Consider the following 7472-nt stretch of genomic DNA (forward strand, 5'->3'; position numbering starts at 1 on the left):
TCCATTCTTCTACATCGAAAAGCAGCTACATTAAAAAGCAACTTTAACCTTAAATGTTAAAGGTGTGATGTTCTCAATTTTTGCAGTTTATAGCTTTGAAGCGTTAAGTTTTTTGCGACAAATGTGTTCAGTAGGAAACATTCAAACAACTGTGAAGTTAAAGTGTCATATATCACATTAACTTAGATAAGGGCTTTAATTTATATTTTAAAAAATCAACGTCTTTTACAACATAACGGATTTTTCTTCCTCATTCTAACTTCAACTATTGGCAAATTGCCAATTTTTAACATTTGAAAATGGCGGGTGGGTCGAAGGGCGGGCGGCTGCCAAAAAAGGAACCCCTATTGTACGGATGACTCCTCCGACAGTTTTTAAGATAGGAAGTTGTTGTTTTGCAGATCAATTGTACTTACACATGTATATCAGAGCTGTGCATATTATTTAAATTATGATTTTTGATAATTTTTGAAAAAAATACCAGCTGTTGAACATAGTAATTTTCTCGCAGAATATTGCATAAAGGGTGCCCCTATTGTACGGATAACTCCTCATATAGTTTTCAAGATAGGAAGTTGTTGTTTTACAGATCAATTTTACATATATCAGAGCTATGGCATGCATATTATTTGGATTTTGTTACTTTTAAAAACAAATGCTAGCTGTTTAACCTAGTCATTTTCACATAGAATATTGCATAAAGGGTGCACCATTACTCTGGTTGGGTTGTGTTTATCAATTCAAGGTTCACAAATGGATTATGGATACTGTTCACACAAAAGAAAACCCGGTTTGCTGTCACATTGACAGCTTTTCTCTTGTTCATTATTATGTGAAACATAAGTACCATAGTTCACATTGTTTTTTGATACTTTAATTAAGACAACTTTTTGTGATATTTACATACATATGTTATCATTTTACTGTTTTTACCACTTTTACGTATATTTTATAAACATCGTATCGTATATCCCTGCCGCCATATCAACTCTATTCTATTTCAATATTCAATATTTACATTCACTTTCTTTCCCCTTATCAAATTGCATTGATTGGTTTGAGTGATATTTACGCATAACACAGAAGACCCAATCACCAAATCTGGCGCGTATGAATATATTCAGTCTTCCTTTATTATTTCCCGGAAAACATGACCGACTCTCTTCGCGACTTCAAACCGGATCACGACCTCATATTATACATACACTGATTGATATTTCATTGGTGTAAATATATTTTCACAGTTAAATGAATTCAATTGATTAATGTCTTTTTTTATATATGCCAAATGTAAATTCATAAAAATACATACTTAAAAGTAGAATCGTGTAACTATAATTTAAAACGCTGTGGACTATTTTTGTCAGCATATTTCGGCTAGCTCTTCCGTTAATTGCGCATTACTCGTTGAAAAAGACAGAGACTTTTAAAAATAAATCATATTTGCGGGAAGGGAATAAATATTAAAAAACGTAAATATAAGCATTGAATCATTATTTTTTGAAAGTTGTGGTCTCATAACTGCAACGGTGTGTGCAAACAAATTTTCATAACGCGCTAGCGCGCGTTATTCAATTTTTATGCACACACCGTTGCAGTTATGAGACCACATCTTTCAAAAAATAATGATTCAATGCTTAAATAAACCGCGAGCAATACCGGTATGTAGTGAATATAAGGAGTGATAAAAACATCAACTTACCTGAGTAATGTCCAAGACAAATACATATGTGACTTGTCATTGACTAAAGGATTCTTCTTACAGAAGACGTGGAAGCAACGAATATATGCAAATTCTGGCTTTGTTCTTTTTCGACCGAAAAGTTTATTATTCGGGTATTGACACGGAACTGAATCGATGTTCATTTTCTCTGTTTTCAGATTTCCTGCAATCTATGCAATTACAAAGATAACGGCAACAATACATGTAGTAATGAGACATTTCGGACAGCGCCAGATTCTTTTGAAAGAAAGTCTTCAATCAAGCATAATTGTGCTATCCCAAAGAAAGATCGTGTAATGTGTATCCAAATGTGAAACTTGACGTAAAAAAATCGGAATCGTAATAGAATAGATTTACTAACTTTTTTTTTAATACGTTCGCTCCTTTGATGACCATCATGTCATCATAGACTACAATTTCTGGTTATCAGTTCCGCTCTGATTATAATGTTTTTCCCGGAACAATATAAGTTTATTGTTTCCCAAACAATGTTAAGTAACTCTCACAGATGGTATGTATAAAACAAGAGACCGGTCGCCCATATCGCTCACTTGATAAAATTCTCATGTAATTTCTAATGTATTTCTTTCTAAAGTTTCTTATCATAGCAGAAAAATATAGACCAGTAATTTTCTGGATCTTAATGAATCCAGAAAAGAATCAAGTCAGCATTTCTATGCTTTAATTACTTTTAAATCCCGAGATAAATGAGATAATGGTCATCCCCCCCACCCCACCCCCTACATACATACATTGCAACCAAAATATCGTAACCTTCAAATGGCCACAAAATGCAGCACGAAGATGAAAGTTTAACAAACTCTCCAAAAATACGCTATTATCGGATTATTATACTTTCATGTTAAATATTGAAATCTGATTGGTTTAGACGAAGTTTATATCCCGTTCTATTACCCTCAGCGTTAGCAACACAGTTTGCAACGGGTAACACAACGAATTGTTACATGCGTGTAACTTAACGAGGCCGAGTACAGAACGAGTACGCACGCTTTCGCGCAGCGTTTAATTGTATTGTGACGTCATCTTTTTGCTTGGTTGACGCCATGGCGTGATAGTTTTAACTGCAGATATTCAGCGAAAATTGTTGAAAATATCTCGTTTGATGCGTAAAAATAATGTTATATTGTGGAATAAACATAAATGTCTCGAAGTATAAGCTATATTTGGGCTCGGGTTGAAAATGTGAAGAAGGTTCAGCAAGCCTAGCCCTCTGTCAAGTTTTCTTAACCCGCCTTTATATAGCTGAATTCATATATTTCAAGACAGTAACCATGTATTTTATTTTAATGACCCTTAATATGAGATGTTATATATTTTTTTATTACTTAAATATGTCTGAATGTTTTAATAATACTATATAGATCACCTTTTCCGCCTTTGTCAAATAAAAATAGCCATTATCTGACGAATCTGGGGAATTGGGTATACAAAAATCAACTTTGATAAGACCCCTGGAACAAACCAGGAGGTAAAAGGTTTTTTTTTTGACCATTTGATGCCTTTTAGCAATAACTTTAATATGTAGATCAGAAAAAGAAATCCCTAGGGCAGAAGTTTTGAAAAAATGTAAAAGATATGCAAAATTGATACATTTCAAGCAAAATCCCATAGGGTCCTATGTTAAAGATTAACAAACTTTGAGATGACCCCCTAAACAAACGGTGTGGTAAATGTCTTATTTTTAAATCTTAAAATAATAATTATATCAGTAGAAATTCATGTAAAAAGTTTCATCCAAAAATCTAGGGCAGAACAAATAAGACCCGGCCTCGTTAATATGCGCGTACGGTTCGCCGTAGAATTCGCGTCATTCCTATATAAAAGCGGTAAAGTTTTCTTTAAAATTAAGACATTCAGTAAAATAAACTAAATAGTGCCTGTTTGGGAGGGTAACAGTTGAAACTGACACCCCCTCGAAAACGCTTCGCGTCGGTTGACAATGGTTTTCTCAGGGGTATCAATTTCAAATATTACCCTCCAAAACAGGCATTATTTTTATAATGTTTGCCCTTATACTTGATCAAATTATTCGTCTAAGAGTCACAGATTGAAAAAATCTTCATAAGAGGTGAGGAGACTATGACGTATGACTACATTTTGCTTAGATTATCGATGAAACTAGACTTTGACCCGTGCCTGAACGGGTTGGCATTGCAATTGATATCGGACATTTACGAAAAAGATACATCGACACACCGTATACTATTGTTGACATTTACATAACCAAGCTTTAAGCCTATAATAAATCTATTAATTTCACTATAATTTGCTTAGTGAGAATAATCTAACTGTGTCTCGGGACAGGTCTTCCCACAGTTAAAATGCCTCCCACATACCCGTAATCTGTTGAAGGAGTTTTCATGGATTATTAATTAGCGAAGCTTGATTGAGAAAAAATAAAAACAAATTGGTAATCTTCAAGTACCAAATGTGAATGATGTATAAAATATATAAAACAAACGACAGTACTCTTCCGATTTCTCGGTATTAAAGCCCCAAAATTCGAGTCTATTATTTTAATATAGTAGTATAGATATTCGCAGCCTTAGCAGCTTTGTTACAAAGGGTAAGACTGCATAAGGTTGATGTTATAAACCATGGGAACATTAAACGTACATTGATCTTAATTAAAGCAAACATCCGCTGCATCTTATGATGTTGCTATGTATCACTAAGCAATGCTTCATCAAATTAGAAGTATCTCTACAGTACTAAATTTGATGGCTTTGTCTGACATTATGCATGAAGTTGATTTTTTTTGCTTAATAAAGTTCATAATTAATTGAGAGAGGCTGAGCAAACCTACTTAAGGTGACCTATAAACAACATGCAGTGTAAAGACATTGCAAGGACTAATATTGAGTATAACAAGCAACCCTTGTGGTATCATACTTTTTTGACACGGCACTAAAGGCTTTGTTTTTAATAACGTTCGAAAATAAGGTACACTGAGCATGTATAAGACACAGCTATACTGATCCTATAAATCGCTTCTCCTATCCAATATTTATCTAATGAGAAAAACCATGAAAGACACAATGAAGGTAAAACACATATGAAAGGAGAGATGTATTACAGTGTTTGCTGGCATATCATGCAGACAACCAAGTTTTTATGCGGATTAGGTATTTGAAACTTTTTTCTTGATTATTTCTATTTTCTATATTCTCACTCATAATTCATACTGTATCTTAATTTGTTCCAGATGTTACGTGAATAACTGCTTAAATCCGTGAAGATAATGGTGACATAAGGACGCAGCCCACGTAACACTCAGAACTTGACTTTAACTAGTAGACAAAATACGTATTGCAAGGAACAAAAAATATTATCTTATATTAAGTTACGGTACGTTTACCATTTCGCAGGTCATATGTATACTTGCTGAATTATGCACACTCCTACAGCTGTACCAATTTTGTATATTTACATTTAAGAAATAAACAGCAAGTTAAAAAGTTCACCGGGGTATGAACTTGGTTAGTCACGCGATCAAATTCTGTGAAGCCCAAAGGGCTTCTAATAAGATTTGTGATCAAGTACTTATATTTACATGTACATTTGAAAAAGGCAAACCGTTTAGTATTGATAAAATTACCGAGATTTTATGTTTACAATAATCTAAGCGATAAGCGCGTGCAATGACCATTGTGGAGTAATAAAAAAGTTCACACAGATTTGAACGTTTTCGCTATTCAGTAGATTCTTAAAAGGAAACATATTTGCAAATGTAAATATTTGCAAATATGTTTCCTTACCTATAGAATAGCGAAAGCGTTCAAATTTGTATGAACTTTTCCATGATTTCACAATGATCATAGTATGCGCTTATCGCATGTCTTATTGTAAACATAAAATCTCGGTAATTTGAACAATTCTGAATAAAAAGGACGCTTTGTTCCAAGGTTGGTTTAATTGAGGCCCAGTGGTTCTAGAGAGGAAGTCAAAAATGTGAAGTTTCAGGACGGAGGGAAGACGGACAACAGGTGATCAGAAAAGCGGTTCAGGTGAGCCAAAAAGATAAATATGTTATCTGAAATACACTATTCAATCATCAATACTCCAGCACACTAAACTCTTTATTGATTTCTTTTGACATCTCTCTGAAATTTAATTTCCCTACCGACATGAAAAGTTGCTAATTTGCACGGCAGTTGACGATTCAATCATAATATTTCAAAAACCAGGATCAGTTTTTTGAGGCAGACTTCCCAGATGCTTTCAACAAGTCTCAATGTTACCGATCAAATCATTAAAACAGAAACTTAAATATTAAAAGGAACATTAAACTTATAACCAACTCGCTCAAAATTTGACCCAAGTGACAAAACAGTTCTTTAATGTACAATAAATACAAGAATAAAAACAAACATGGAAAAAGGTTGTGCAATTCACATACGATTCTCCCTAACCTGGAGCTGATAAAATGAATAAAAAAAGGGGTTTTTTTTAAGACCTAAACAAGGATTTTACTTTTTCGTTCACCAAGTCACTCGGGTGACCTATTTTAATTGGTCTTCGTGCGTCATACGTTAACAATTTTACATTTTTAACTTCTTATAAACTACAAGGCCAATCGATACCATACGTGTATTTGTTTGAAGCATCTTTAAGAGAAATAGCACTCAGGGCCTCATGGGCAGCCCAAATTAGCAACAAAAAGCCCAGTGGCCACACAGCTCACCTGAGCAACAACAGCCATAATTTAACTCTGATCAAATCAGCATTACAGTATCTAATTCAAATTATCTTGACAATAAAGTAAAGAGGATCAAAAAGTAAAAAAAAAAATCTTTTGATTTTTATCCACACATCTTAATGTTAGATATCAAGCCCCTTTCCTCATTTTAGTATTTTTGAGATGATTTTTCTCTATTCGTACACAGGGGCATCGTATCCGCTCTACACTCTATGACATATATATAATAATACACAAGGGAAGAATCGAAAGTAGGACACGATTTGTAAACAATGTCAAAAAACAACTTACTTCACAAAAGTTACGCAAATCCTCGCACACAATGTTGCAAATGTTGTCAAAAAACACGTTCACACTCAAATATTCCTAATAAACTCGTTAAAAAGCGTTTTTATCCCATTAAAACCGCTGTCTGCTGCAGAAACCCAATCTCTTCGCCCAAGAAAAGATAACTCTGTACTTTCTCTCTCTATATGTTCAGTAATGATAGTAGAAATTTCGGCGGTAAACTATAAAATGTCTGGGGAAATTTTAAATAATTTTTTTCTTCTCTAAAATGTTAATGGAAAACTACGTTGGTGTTCACATAAAAAAAAAATTATATTATTTTTTTATTCAATAATTAAAATACTCATAATTCATTTTTTGTCTTTGCAATTATTCCAATTAAACCTTCAAAATTAATTGTCGTTGCCTAAGAATTTCAGCATTGTTTTAATTGTCAATATCAAATCACTAGCCTAGTATATTTACGTTTCTACAAAAGATTAAATGATAGGAAATATATTAATTTGTTTTTAAACAATTGCATATTAAATTACGCTAATTAAAGTACATGCCAAATATATCGGAACGAATGTTAACTTATTATGCTTAACGGTAGTAACATATACGACGAAAATTTCCCCAGACATTTTACAGTTTACTGCGGAAATTTCTACTATCATTACTGAACATATAGAGAGAGAAAGTACAGAGTTATCTTTTCTTGGGCGAAGAGATTGGGTTTCTGCAGCAGACAGCGGTTTC

The sequence above is a fragment of the Magallana gigas genome, chromosome 6 (assembly GCF_963853765.1).
Source record: "Magallana gigas chromosome 6, xbMagGiga1.1, whole genome shotgun sequence".
Classification (NCBI taxonomy): domain Eukaryota; kingdom Metazoa; phylum Mollusca; class Bivalvia; order Ostreida; family Ostreidae; genus Magallana; species Magallana gigas.